Consider the following 14610-nt stretch of genomic DNA (forward strand, 5'->3'; position numbering starts at 1 on the left):
GAGTGCTTAGAACAGTTCTTTACACATAGTAAGTGCTTAATAAATGCCATTATTATTATTATTATTACTCAAATCTTCCAAGTGTGAGCTCTCTCAATGGGGCAAATGTCACTGATCACGCTTAATCAACTCACCTCTTGGCCTAATTAAACAGAGAAGGTTCAAAGGAGTTAGATTTTGAAAACAGACGCAGTTGGTTCCCATAAGGAACACAGTACAAATTTCCAGAAAGGAGCGAGCTGGCCACACGGAGGGGAATGTCTGGACTGCTGGGAGGATGGGATGAAGTCCTGACCTCTGCAGCCACACAGGGAGGGGTCAGGGAAGGACTCCCGACTACCTCAACAGTCTCTCCTGGAGAGTCCCAACTCTTGGGAATCGGCCCCATGGCTCTCCAGCGCCGTGTTCCCTCAAGATGCCTCCCTTCCTGCACAGCCCGGGCTCTAAGCCCAACCAGATGAACCCCATCACTGTTAGCTACCCAATGGCTGCCCCCTCACTCCCCTTGAACAGGTTCCCCACCCTTCACAAGCGCTTCTCTGCTCTCCCTTGGGTACCAAGCCTCTCCGCACTGCTGGTCGCCTCTAGGGCCATGCTTCACCAAATCGTGGCTGTGTGATTCCTTCCCACTAGAATGTAAGCTCATTGTGGGCAGGGAATGTGTCTGTTTCTTATAGTACTCTTCCAAGCGCTTAGAACAGTGCTCTGGACACAGTAAGCTCTCAATAAACGAATCCTTTAGCACTGAGGCACTCTATCAAGCTCCCTGCTGGCTACTTCTCCACTCTCTTCTCCCACTACACACCAGCTCGCACTCTTCATTCCTCTCAAGCTAACCTATTCAAGCTGTGCCTTGTTCTCATCTCTCCCTCTCAGTGACATGGGAGAGTCATTCATTCATTCATTCAATCGCATTTATTGAGCACTTACTGTGTGCAGAGCACTGTATTAAGCACTTGAGAAGGACAATGAGGGCAGAGACTCAAGTTTACCGTGAGGAAGAAGGTAATGGTAAACCACTTCCATGTTTTTACCAAGAAAACTATACGAATAAACCACCAGAACGGTTGCAGATGGAGGTGGAGTGTTCTGGGGTCCATGGAGTTGCTATGACTTGAAGATGACTTGACAGCATAAGACAAGACAATCACTAGCCTAGAGGACACTCTCTTGGCTCAGAAGAAAGAAAATGAAACCACCTCGAATGAATCAAATGGAAAACACTTAAAGAGTTGTCCACCAACTTTGAAGATGATGTCACCATCAGTGTTTCACCATCCATGTTAGGCGGATGGGACTGAAGAGACCAGTTTGCAGCCCAAAACCCCTTCCACGTGGTGCACACACAAATAACAGGATGGGGACCATTTTACGGGAAGAGGGAATCCCCAAGCATCTCTGACTTTCCCTCAGCTGTGCTCAAGAATCTCCCAGCTAGGGTTGGGAAACACATCTGCCAAACCGAAAGCCCCTTTGAACCATACAGGACTGTAATTCATTTGCCTTTGGCAGCGCAGGGCTTCCTGTTTCCAAAGAACAAAGGCTGGTAGGAACATCTTAGATGACTTCTTGGACACCAAGCCCCTCTTACTCAAGAAGATTTTGATGAGTCATTTAAATGAATGCAAAACACATGGATTCAAACCCATGGGGGTTTAAATATGAGGAGATCACTTGGCAACCCATGGGAAGGCTGGAATGAAACACATGACATTTCAAGAACTTTGACAAATCTGACACATGGCTGGATCTTCCCAGTCTCCTTCTAAAGGAAAAGTTTTCCCATGAGCTATGTGGAGGGTGATAGAGAAACAAAATTAGAGAAAAAGGAAAGTGCAGCGTCTCAGATCAATTTAAGGCTGACCTTTCATGATGCTTGAACATGCATATTTTGTGCTTAACGTCTTCTCTCGGAATTTAAAGGGCAGCCATGAAATTCAAACAATTAGGTAAAAGGTGTGTGTCAATCAGATGGAATACAGGAATCAGACTGTTTGGCCTTACCAGATTCTGCAAAGTTGAATAAATTAGGCTGACAGACAGACAATTACCACCCTGTCTTGTTCTATGCCAAATTTTCTTCTTTTAGGTCCAGGAATAACCAATCTTTCCTGACCCAAACCCCACAGGAATACAAACAAACACCTTTTCAGCTGGGATTGCTTTGGGAAAGCTGAACGCAGAATTTCCAATAGATATTTAATGGTGGGTTTTCTTTTGCCATCTGAATGAGACATTGTTAGTTCTTTCTGTGTTTTTATTCATTAAACTGAAGTTTAAATTTGGCAAGTTTGGAGTTCATCTTTACCCTCTCACCCACGGCAGAGACTTATGGATTTTCCAATCACTATGCCCACAAAAGCATATTTGGCACATGAAGCATTGGTATAACAAATGCTGTGTAAATATGGCCTTCTCTTATCAAGCCTCAGCACATAGGGTAATAACCTTTTCTGAGTCAGTTCATCTCAATGGCATCTGAAGAATTAGCTAAGAATAATGGGGGCTCCCAGTGAGGTTTATCTAAATAGTCTCTGTTCTATTTTATGGTGCATTACCACAGGCTGTGGATTGATCATACATGTATCTCCTTGAACTTCACCATCTCACTAGCTTTCTCTACTAAACTCAATTTGTTTAGAAGCAGCAGCATAGCCTAATGGAAAGAGTATGGGCCTTGGGCAAATCACTGAATTTATCTGTACCTCAGTTCCCTCATATGTAGAATGGAAATTCAATAGCTGTTCTCCCTCCTACTTAGACCATGACGCCCATGTGGGACCCGATTATCTTGCGTCTATCACACAGTCAGTGCTTAACATCACAGATATCATTTGGTCGCTTACCAAAAAATTATCCAAATGTTTTTTAAACCTACCGGGGTTTTCTGTCTGCCCAACTTCCTGCAGAAGGAATTCCATGTGCTTCAATACCCACTGAGTAAAAAAGGATTCCCTTTTGTTTGTTTTGAAGAGACCACCTTCAAGCTTCAGTGGATGCTATCTCATTCTGATACTCTGGGATTGGGAGAACAACAATCCCATATTTCCCCTAACCACCTTTTTACAAACTCTCCATCTTCACCCTTCCAGGATGAAGAGTACTGATCTTTTCACAGCCCCCTTCTTGTCTCCCATCAAGACAAAACCTCCTTGAAAGTTGGGATGACATCTTTTACTTATTTTGAAATTTTTCAAGTGCCTAGAACTGAGTTGTAATTATAATTCTGATCCTTTTTCCCCCAGGCGTATTTCCTTGCACTTACTCTGAAGCTCATTAGTATCATATACTAGCAACGATAAAAATTGAGTTTAAATTGTTAATAAAATTTTACAGTCACCATCTAATTTCTATGTAGCCCTGGGCTTATCGGTCCGAGCTTAGTTGAATAGTTGGTCTACAGGAATACCAGAGCATAAATTGAGAGCCCAAAGTCTTACAAGAACTGTCTTCTAGTTTTACAGAGAGGATTCTGGTCCTAGGTAAGGACCTTTTGACCTCCATGTTTAGAAAAAAGAATCTCTCACTACCATAGGTAACATTTCAGTTTTAAATCTAGCCACCAAGTGCTATTCTATACATATTGCATTTCACTAGACCAGGCACAACATCCTGAAAAATCTAAAAGACCAATTTCACCCATTGAAGTTTATATTTTTTGGAAGATATAAGGAGTACCTACATTTAAACTACAAAATCTTTATCATGAGGTCTTTAGTGAAGTTGAGAACAATGCAGAATTTCCAGATCTTGAAGTGATATTGTAATGACTTCAACAACATAAAGGAAGTTTTCATTTCAAAACCGACTAAATTAAGGAATCACCGAAAAATAATAAATATGGAATGATATGCCTTACTTAAAACAGATTTGAGGCACCATTAAAAGCTGCAAATACTTGTGTCTTTGTGGAAAGGTAATTCAGTCTCTCTGTGGAGGAAAGTTGATCCTTTCTAATTCAGAGCACCTACAATCCTCTACAGTTTTTAGGGATTGAAGTTTGATGCTTTCCATTCCTTTAAATAAGATACTTGGACTGAAATTGTAGAGGCCCTGAGACATATACACACCCTCTTGCTAACTTAATTAATTGTTCTACCTGGGCTCATAAAATGTTGACAAAGCAAATGCATCACCCTAGAAAGTAGGGAACAGGGATTTATCTTCCAAGCACAATTTCATGAGTTAATTGTAATTGGTGCTGGGACTACTCAACTATTTTTTCACAGTACCCAAATCCCTGTTTGCTAATTAATCCATATGGTATCATTTTTCACCATGCAGTTTTTCAGAGCAGTTATTTTTCATTCACAGGCAGGGAGGATGACTCACTTTATCCCCCTTGGATATTGGAGGCTCTGATTTCATTCAGTAGATTTTCCAATTTGCCAGATAGTGTATTAAACATTATTGTCTAGGTGGAATTTCTCTGGAGAAATAAAACAAACCCTTAAACCAATATATCAGCTTTAGATCTACTTTCTTATTTAGGCACACCCCTTAGCAAATACTTCAACCTAAATATTTTTATTTTCTCTCCTAGGGCTACAGTTTACCCAAATGGCCATTTTAAAATCAATAGATTTTTAACCCTTCTTCAAATGAAACTTGTTCTGCACTTCACCATTCAGGTTAAAAATTAATAGTTAACAACCAAAGAACTAAAAAAGGGACAACAGTCTCTAATCTTACCCCTTCGATACTCTATTTTGACAATTTACGTTAAATGGCTTTTAAAGGAATCAGAGCCGGATGATTTTGAAAAATCAAAGTGGTGAGATGTTACGGAAAAAGCTTTCACTGTTAACAAATGCATCTTGAGAACAATTTTGTCAACTTCAACTTGGGCAAATGCATTCTAATCTATTGCTTTTAGGTTACTGCTTCCTAGATACCCTCCTAATTTAACTGATTTCCCTCCACTTAGCAGCTATCCCTTCTCTGCTGCAATGGTGAAGATGGTGGGTTGCCTTGAAATAATTCCAACCCACTAATCTGTTCTCCTGCCAAAGTTCATACCTGAGGCCTGCACTAGGTGCTGTTGATTCTGTGCATTCACCCACCTACACAGAGTTTATTCTGTCACCGTTTCAGCAGGAAGAGATGATTCAGGGAAGGAAAGAAAAGCTTTGGTTGAAGAGTCCAGCAGTTTCTTTAACCCAGCTTTTAGACATTCCTTTTTCCAGGACTGACATCCCTCCCTCTCCCATCTCTTTGCTAAAGAGGGGCCTGTATTTGGAAAAGCAATGGTTATAATCACAACAATGTAGAGAAGAGAATAGCAAAATGTAGAGCATTATAGAGTTTAGGGAGGTTAAACAAAGATCTAAAAAGCTGGGGTTAATCCTGTCCATTGCAAACTGGCTAAGTCAACTTTGGGTGGATTGAGGTAAATTCAACAATGGCAGGCTTCTCTCTACCCAGTTGGCTGAGCAAATTCTGGAGATGCCAGAACACAGGGCATCATCAACATTACCACCATAATTATTTCTTAAGCTCACTGCAATGTGGTCACTTCTTCCCCAGGTAACAGGGGAGAGACTGTAAGCTCGTTGTGGGCAGGGAATGTGTCTATTATATCGCACTCTTCTAAGTGCTTAGTACAATTCTCTGCACACAGTAAGTGCTCAAGAATAATAATAATAATAATAATGTCATTTATTAAGCACTTACTATGTGCAAAGCACCGTTCTAAGCTCTGGGGAGGTAACAAGGTGATCAGGTTGTCCCACGAGGGGCTCACAGTCTTAATCCCTATTTTACAGACGAGGCAAATGGGGCACAAAGAAGTTAAGTGACTTGCCTAAAGTCACACATCTGACGATTGGCAGAGTCGGGATTTGAACCCATGACCTCTGACTCAAAATCCCCGGCTCTTTCCATTGAGCCCCACTGGAGATGACTTGACTGCCTAAGAAAAGTGCTGAGGAACTAAATATAGGGTGCAAATCCAAGGGAAAGGGTAGCACAGAAGGGAATGGGAGAAGAGGAAATGAGAGCTTATTTGGGGAAGGCCTCAAGGAGTTTGCTATCTAAAATGAGAGGAGACACAAACACATAATATCCCTCTTATGTCAATGCCCTGCTCATGGGGTCAGAGGTTCCAGTTTGGAACACCATCCCAAGCAGATTAAGGACTCCGTGCCACGGCTGGCTCCTCCTTCCCATCCTTCCGGACAGAAGTTGAGAGGGTGATGTTGACTGGAGCAGGGCTTCTGCCACACTGGGGAAGGGGTTAAGGACCCCAGAGGATCAACAGCAATATTCTGGGGTTTAACATCTGCCGTTCCATCTCCTTAGAAAAAAGGGCAGCCTCTTCTGTGGATCACTGAGTAAATGCCCAAATGTCTTCAGGAATAACCTGCCCCAAAGGCCCCCGTTTCTTCATTAGGAAAAATAGAGCTAGCTCAACCCTGATTGATACTTCAAGAATGAATGAATGCAAGGCTGACCCTGTACCTTCAGAAAAACTCTCAGTTCAATCCTGGATCCAAGCTGAGGACAGGATGACCCAGACGGAGCGTCTGGAAGAAAAGCAAACACAGGAGTCCCATGAACTGTTAGAAGTGGCTGGCTGCCAAGTATGGGATTAAAGTTCATTCATTCATTCAATCGTATTTATTGAGCGCTTACTGTGTCCAGAGCACTGTACTAAGCGCTTGGGAAGTACAAGTTGGCAACATATAGAGACAGTCCCTACCCAACAGTGGGCTCACAGTCGAGAAGGGGGAGACAGAGAACAAAACAAAACATATTAACAAGATAAAATAGAATATGTACAAATAAAATAGAGTAATAAATATGTACAAACCTATATACATATATACAGATGCTGTGGGGAGGGGAAGGAGGTAAGGTGGGGGGGGATGGAGAGGAGGAGGAGGGGGAGAGGAAGGAGGGAGCTCAGTCTGGGAAGGCCTCCTGGAGGAGGTGAGCTCTCCGTTGGGTCTTGAAGGGAGGAAGAGAGCTAGCTTGGTGGATGTGCGGAGGGAGGGCATTCCAGTCCAGGGGGATGAAGAGTGCACACCCTGATGGAAACCCAGCTGCAATTATATCAGACAGGGTTCTCACCAAAATGAGCCTAGAGATCATAGGAATCACCTGGGGATGGTGTGACCAGGGAGAAGGATTTAAAACACTCTTGGGATCCTTGTAGACTGTAACACTCCATTTTCCAAGTGAAACACAGAACCAATTTGGAATTGCTTTGTTCCTGCTGTATAGTCCTACCTAAAGCACAACCATTCAATTGGAAACTACTGGAGGGCAGGAACACTATCTTCCATATGCTCACCCCATGGCCTCCTAGAATACACACAGTGTTTGCTCAGTGACTATTTGTTTCTCATCAGGGAAACCTCTTGGGTTCATACAACTAGGCATAACTTCATCTCAGGCCAAAACCTGGGCTGTCAATTCCTTGAGAAAGTGGCAATAGAAATGGCACTGCCATTTCATCCCAAAGATAAACAGGGAGGGCAATGGCAATTAAGAAATCCTAAAAATTATGAGGCATCCCAAGCACCTGGGGTGATTTTCTTGCATTTCTCTTGCCCAGATAACTGGACCTCACCTTTTTTATTCTGAATATAGAAAAGGAATCCAAACCATCTTTAGCACTTAGTATATGTGCACTAAGATTTCAAATAGTCCATTAGAATAATCCACTTCATGTGACATATTTAAAGAAGTCAGTTGGAGAGAAGCTCTACATTTTCTTGAAGAAAGTTCCCCATCAAAATTCTAGTTTCCTACAAAAGAATATTCATTCATTCAATCGTATTTATTGAGCGCTTACTGTGTGCAGAGCACTGTACTAAGCGCTTGGGAAGTACAAGTTGGCAACATATAGAGACAGTCCCTACCCAAAAGTGGGCTCACAGTCTAGAAAGAATATATCACTCCCTTCAAATCTGACCCTGTGATATGTGCAGGAGGATCAAAACTGATCGTTGCTAGCAAAATGCACAAGTTAGTAGACTAGATAAATCCTGTCAGACCAGTTAAAGATTTTCAATTCTGAGTATTAATATTCAGCTCTTACAAGTACTCCTGGAAAACCATTTGGAAATCATACATAGTATTATTATGGTATTTAAGTGCTTACTATGTGCCAAGCACTGTATTAAGCACTGGGGTAGATACAAGATAATCAGGCCGGATTTAATCCCCATTTGACAGATGAGGGAACTGAGACACAGAGAAGTGGAGTGACTTGCCCAAGATCACACAGAAGACAAGTGACAGAGCCAGGAGTAGAATCAATCAATGATATCTATTGTGTGCTTACTATTTGCAGAACATTGTACTAAATCTTGGGAGAGTACAGCAGGATTTGGAAACACCTCCTCTGTACATAACTTTGCAGGTCCTTTGTCTCCTAGGCCTGGGCTCTTTCAAATAGGCCACATTGCTTCCCTCTTTGTCCCATGCCAGTGGGTTAATTATTACTGTTGTTTTACAGAATTACTGCTGTTTTACAAATAGAGAAATCCCACCTCAAAGAAGCCAAAAGATCTGCTCCAGATGCGCAATCTTTTAAAAGGGCACTTTGGGAGAGACAGGGAAAAGAGGCAGCTACAAACTTTCCTTTATTTGCACCAGGACATGGCCTTAGGGAACATGTCTACCAACACAGTTGTAGTGTTCTCTCCCAAGCCCGTATTACAGGGCTCTGCATTCAGTTAACCCTCAATAAATACCACTGGTGATGATATGTGTGCCACCAGACCTTTTTCTGGAGCTCTGTATCAGCCTCCTTGCTGACCTCCTTGCCTCCTGTCTCTCCCTACCCAAGTTCATACTTCACTGTGCTCCCTGGATCGCTCAACTACAAAAACGTACAGGCCATGTTTCCCCTCGCCTCAAGAATCTCCAGCTGCCCATTCACCTCTGCATCAAACAGAAACTCCTTATCATTGGTTTTAATCAATCACCTTTTCTCCTCATACCTTACCTCGCTATTCTGCTACAACAACCCAGCCCCCACACTTCACTCCTCTAACACTATCCTCCTCACTGTACCTCAATCACATCTATCTTGCTACGGACTTCTCTCCCACATCCTGCATTTGGTCTGGAATACCCGCTCTCTTCGTATCCGACAGACAGTTACTCTCCCCGACCCTTCAGAGCCTTACTGAAGCTTGAGAAGGAGCGTGGCGTAATGGAAGGAGCCCGGGCTTGAGAGTCAGAAGAAGTGGGTTCTGATCTTGGCAGGCCACTTCACCTCTCTGAGCCTCAGTTACCTCATCTGTAAAATGAGGATTAAGACTGTGAGCCCCATGTAGGACAACCTGATTACCTTACATCTATCCCAGCACTTAGAACACTGCTTGGCACACCGTAAGCTCTTAACAAATACCATCATTATTATTACTGAAGCCATATCTCCTCCAAGAGGCCTTCCACGACTATGCCTTCTTTTTCTTTTTTTTCTCTCCCTTCTGCATCAACCTGAATTTCTCCCTTTATCATTCCCACTCCCAGACCTCCAGCACTTATTTACATATCTATAATATATTTATTTATATTAATGTCTGTTTCCCCCTCTAGACTGTAAGCTCACTGTGGGAAGGGAATGTGTCATATTGCTGTAGCGTACTCTCTCAGTTGCTTAGTACGGTGCTTGGCACACAGTAAGCACTCAATAAATATGATTGACTGATTGACTGAGTCTGGGCTGGAGCTCACAAGTGCCCTGAAGCTGCCACAAAGGGGTGGCCAGTTCCAGGGTGAAGAGCAACTCCAGCAAGACTGGTGTCTGGCGTTACAGTCCAACAGTATGACAGGTAGAAGTAGGAACTCTGTTTCACACACTCATCAGGCCCTAATTCCCTGGCCTCACTAGAGCAACTGATCACCACAGAACTAGCTAGTGCAGACCTCCCTTCCTCCTCCCCTACCAGAACCCACCCATCTCTCAAGCCTCTAAAAAGGGGGCACATTTCAGGCACGGGGAGAAAGGCAGTCTTGCAGCTCCCTGGCATCTCTCCCAGAACCAGTTAAGGGGCTGGCTACAAATGAAGGTGGTTTGTCAAAGATAGCTCTGTCCACAGTTGGGTTGCCTAGGGAAACAAGCCAGAAAGTACATATCTAGAGTCACCCCAGGATTCCAGCTGAATATTAAAGCCCAGAGAGCTTATTCGGCAACAGAAATGCACAGTCTGGGAGTGGGGATTTGATCTGATGGAGATCTTGCTTCCAAAAGAACAAATCCTACTGTCACGATGCCAAAATGAGAATTGTTTTAGTAGCTATTTAAATGAATTCTTGTTTTTATTTGTTTTAGGTTTCAATCAATAGCATTGACTGAGCCCCTGCTGTGTCCACAGCACTGTACTGGGCACTCGTTCATTCATTCATTCACTCGTATTTATTGAGCGCTTACTGTGCGCAGAGCACTGTACTAAGCGCTTGGGAAGTACAAGTTGGCAACATATAGAGACGGTCCCTACCCAACAATGGGCTCACAGTCTAGAAGACTTTGGAGGTGGAAGATGAAGCATCTACCCTGTCTCTGCCTATACACACACACGCACACATAGATGCCCTCAGTAGACGCACTGCTTTTCCATGCCCTATACTGCACAGCTCCTTTTGCTGTGCAAGTGATAGCACATGCCGTCTCGAGGGTGGATTGATGAGAATGCAGAAAGCAACCAACTCAGGAATTCCTAAACCATTCCAGGCTTTAGAGGAGGGGGAGCTGAGCTACTGGTTTTAACTGTGGGTTGAATCTACTTTGCCTCTTTAGGGAAGATCACTGCCTGTTCAGCTTCAACTATACAGGGATGCCATAATCGGCGCTCCATGGGGTGGTGTCCTTCACACTAAACAGGAGGAATAAGCCAGGCTGCACACTTGGCTTTTCTAATGCCAACCTTCTTCTTGTGTCTCAATGCCAAACCCTTGTTCACGCTGCTACGAGAAGCAGCATGGCTCCGTGGAAAGAGCACGGGCTTTGGAGTCACGGAGGTCATGGGTTCAAATCCTGGCTCCGCCAACTGAGCTGAAAGTAGTAAAAACCAAAGACCCTACCCTCAAAGAGCCTGCAAGTTAAGGTTTGTTTTTCTTCCCAATTCCCTTCTGAAGAGAAATTTTAAAACTGGATGAAATGATACAAAATGGACCCATTAATCTTCTTCTCTCAAAGGCTTTCTCCTGCAGGATGCTGACACGTCAGTCTGTTTGGGTAATCTAAACAGACTTCTAGACTGTGAGCCCACTGTTGGGTAGGGACTGTCTCCATATGTCACCAACTTGTACTTCCCAAGCGCTTAGTACAGTGCTCTGCAAACAGTAAGCGCTCAATAAATACAATTGAATGAATGAATAATCCAAAACCAGATGCTCAATGGGAATGAGACAAGTAGGATGGAAAGTAGAGACCAGTAAATCAATCTGTTCTAAGTGCCAGGGTAGATATGAGGTCATCAGGTTGGACACAGTGCATTCCATGGCTCACAGTCTTAATCCCCATTTTACAGATGAGGGAACTGAGGCACAGAGAAGTGAAATGATTTGCCCAAGGTCACAGAGACAAGTCCTTTTTCCTTTCCTCCTTCCCCTCCCCACAGCACCTGTATATATGTTTGTACAGATCTATTACTCTATTTTACTTGTACATATTTACTATTCTATTTACTTTGTTAATGATGGGCATTTAGCTTTAATTCTATTTGTTCAGACAATGTGACACTTGTCCACATGTTTTGTTTTGTTGTCTGTCTCCCCCTTCTAGACTGTGAGCCCGTTTTTGGGTAGGGACCGTCTCTATATGTTGCCAACTTGTACTTCCCAAGCGCTTAGTACAGTGCTCTGCACACAGTAAGCGCTCAATAAATACGATTGAATGAATGAATGAATGAAAGTGCAGAGCAGAGATTAGAACGCAGGTCCTTCTGACTCCTAGGACCGTGCTATATCAACTAGGCCAGGCTGCCTTGCTTGTGGGAACACCTAAACAGCTGCAGAAAGTGAGTCTTGTGACCAAGAAAAGCTGTGACTGGAGAAATTAATTAGCTCGTAAAAGGGCCTGCCAAAGATATTGTAGGGCTCCACTCTGAATCCTTTAATACAGGACAAATTTTTACAAAGTATACTACAGGGAACTCTCCAGTATGGGCCTTGGAAAACCAGAAAAGATGGCCATTGTCCCAACTCCAATCTCTACAAGTTGCTTCTTTAAAACTTCTCCTTCCCCACAATTAGGAGATGGACTACTCAAGACAGATCATTATTTCCAAGTAACAATCTTCTTTATGATTGCTGATAAAATTACAGTTGTGTGAAAAGAAATGGGCAACACACAGTACATAGAGTTATAAAGTATTGAGGGGAAAGCAGCGGGCAGTTTAATGGTCCAGCTTCCTGGTCAGCCCAATCCTCAAACATCAAGCCAGGGTACAGTGGATTGGTATCTGCTTCCCTTCCCAGTTAAACTATTGATTTCAATTTCACCAGCTACCAGAATGGCAAAAAAAAAAAAATGGTAAGAGAACGTGTGGCTCCTCTCCAGCCCAGGAATAAGTGTGAGAAACAGGATGCAATCTCTTCAAAGGTTGCAAAGGTTGACAGGAAGACCCAATTGCTTGGGGCAACAATGAAAAAAAAAAGAACTTAGAATGAAGCCAGTTTTCTGAGATGAAAGAGACCATTCTCCATAGCAAAACTTTGTTTCTTGGAGGGCAAAGCAAAAAGCAACACAGCAGTCCATCTGGGACCTGCGTCATATACCCATAATAATAACAGTAACAATAATGATAATAATTATGATATTTGTTAAGCGTTTACTATGTGCCAAGCACGGTTCTTAACGCTGGGGTAGATACAAGGTCTGCGGCTTGTCCCGTGTGGGGCTCCCAGTCAATCCTCATTTTACAGATGAGGTAACTGAGGCACAGAGAAGCTAAGTGACTTGCCCAAAGTCATATAGCTGACAAGTGGTGGAGCCGGGATTAGAATCACGACCTCTGATTCCCAAGCCCAAGCTCTTTCCACTAAGCCATGCTGTTTCTATCGTATGTTGCTTCCAATTCAGTACAAATCTTGGGGTAAACCTAGCACCTCTGATTCACAGACCTCTGTAGATTTTGATGGGGACTTATGAGTTCATTCATTCATTCAATTGTATTTACCGAGCACTTACTGTGGGCAGAGCACTGTACTAAGCACTTGGGAAGTACAAGTTGGTGACATATAGAGACAGTCTCTACCCAACAACGGGCTCACAGTCTAGAAGGGGAAGACAAACAACAAGTAGACAGGTGTCAATACCATCTGAATAAATAGAATTATAGCTATATACACATCACTAGCAAAATAAATATGTACAAGTAAAATAAATAAAGCAATAAACCTGTACAAACATATATACAGGTGCTGTGGGGAGGGGACAGAGGTAGGGCGGGGAGGATGGGGAGGAGGAGAGGAAAAAGGGGGCTCAATCTCGGAAGGCCTCTTGGAGAAGGTGAGCTCTCAGTAGGGCTTTGAAGAGAGGAAGAGAGCTAGCTTGGTGGATGTGTGGAGGGAGGGCATCCCAGGCCAGTGGGAGGACGTGGGCTGGGGGTCGACGGTGGGACAGGTGAGAACAAGGTACAGTGAGTTCATCAGGGCTAGCTCTCTATGCTCACATGGAAAAATTGAATCACCCTAATGCCAGGGGTAAAGACTCCATAACTTTTTTATGGCATTTATTAAGCGCTTACTATGTGCAAAGCACTGTTCTAGGCTCTGGGGAGGTTACAAGGTGATCAGGTTGTCCCACGTGGGGCTCACAATCATAATCCCCATTTTATAGATGAGGTAACTGAAGCACAGAGAAGTTAAGTGACTTGCCCAAAGTCACACAGCTGACAATTGGCAGAGCTGGGATTTGAACCCATGACCTCTGACTCCAAAGCCCGGGCTCTTTCCAGAGCCATGCTGCTTCCCAGCAGCCTATTATAGTGTCCCAACACACAAGAAGTTCTTTGTACACCAGAACTTCAGATACTCTATTCAAGTCTATTCTCCAATTGGTTAGCTCTTTGCAGCCATTGAGAACAATCTATCAGGTACTATAATCCCTTTTTCAATTCACTCTTCCAAGCACTTACAGAAGCACATACTAGGTAATTAATATGATTACTTATATCAGCACTTTAAAAAGGGTAAACTTGTTGTGGACAGAGAATATATCTGCTGTCTCTGTTGTATTGAACTCTCCCAAGCACGTAGCACAGTGTTCTGCACATAGTAAACACTCATGACCATTGATTGATTTGCATTTGACGAGAATTCTAAAATCCTTGATGAGTGTTGTCACCTCTTCACTTATTTAAAAAAAAAAAAGAATCGCCTTAATCTTTCCTTAGAGTATGCTCAAGTCTCTAATGAACAGGTTTAAGCCTTTACCTAAATAGTTATTATTGCAAGTATGATACGCCTTAAATATAGAGCACCCTACTAAGCACTTGGGTAAATTTAAATGAAATTTGGAGTAGGTGCCTGAGCTTCATGAAAAACTCTTGAGGGATAGGATTGGATTTTTGGAGGGACCTAGGTTTGGTTCTGACAAAATACTGGATCCAAAGTCCAATGTGCCAAAGATAAGAGCTCCAGAGTAGG

This window comes from Tachyglossus aculeatus, chromosome 3 (assembly GCF_015852505.1).
Source record: "Tachyglossus aculeatus isolate mTacAcu1 chromosome 3, mTacAcu1.pri, whole genome shotgun sequence".
Lineage (NCBI taxonomy): Eukaryota > Metazoa > Chordata > Mammalia > Monotremata > Tachyglossidae > Tachyglossus > Tachyglossus aculeatus.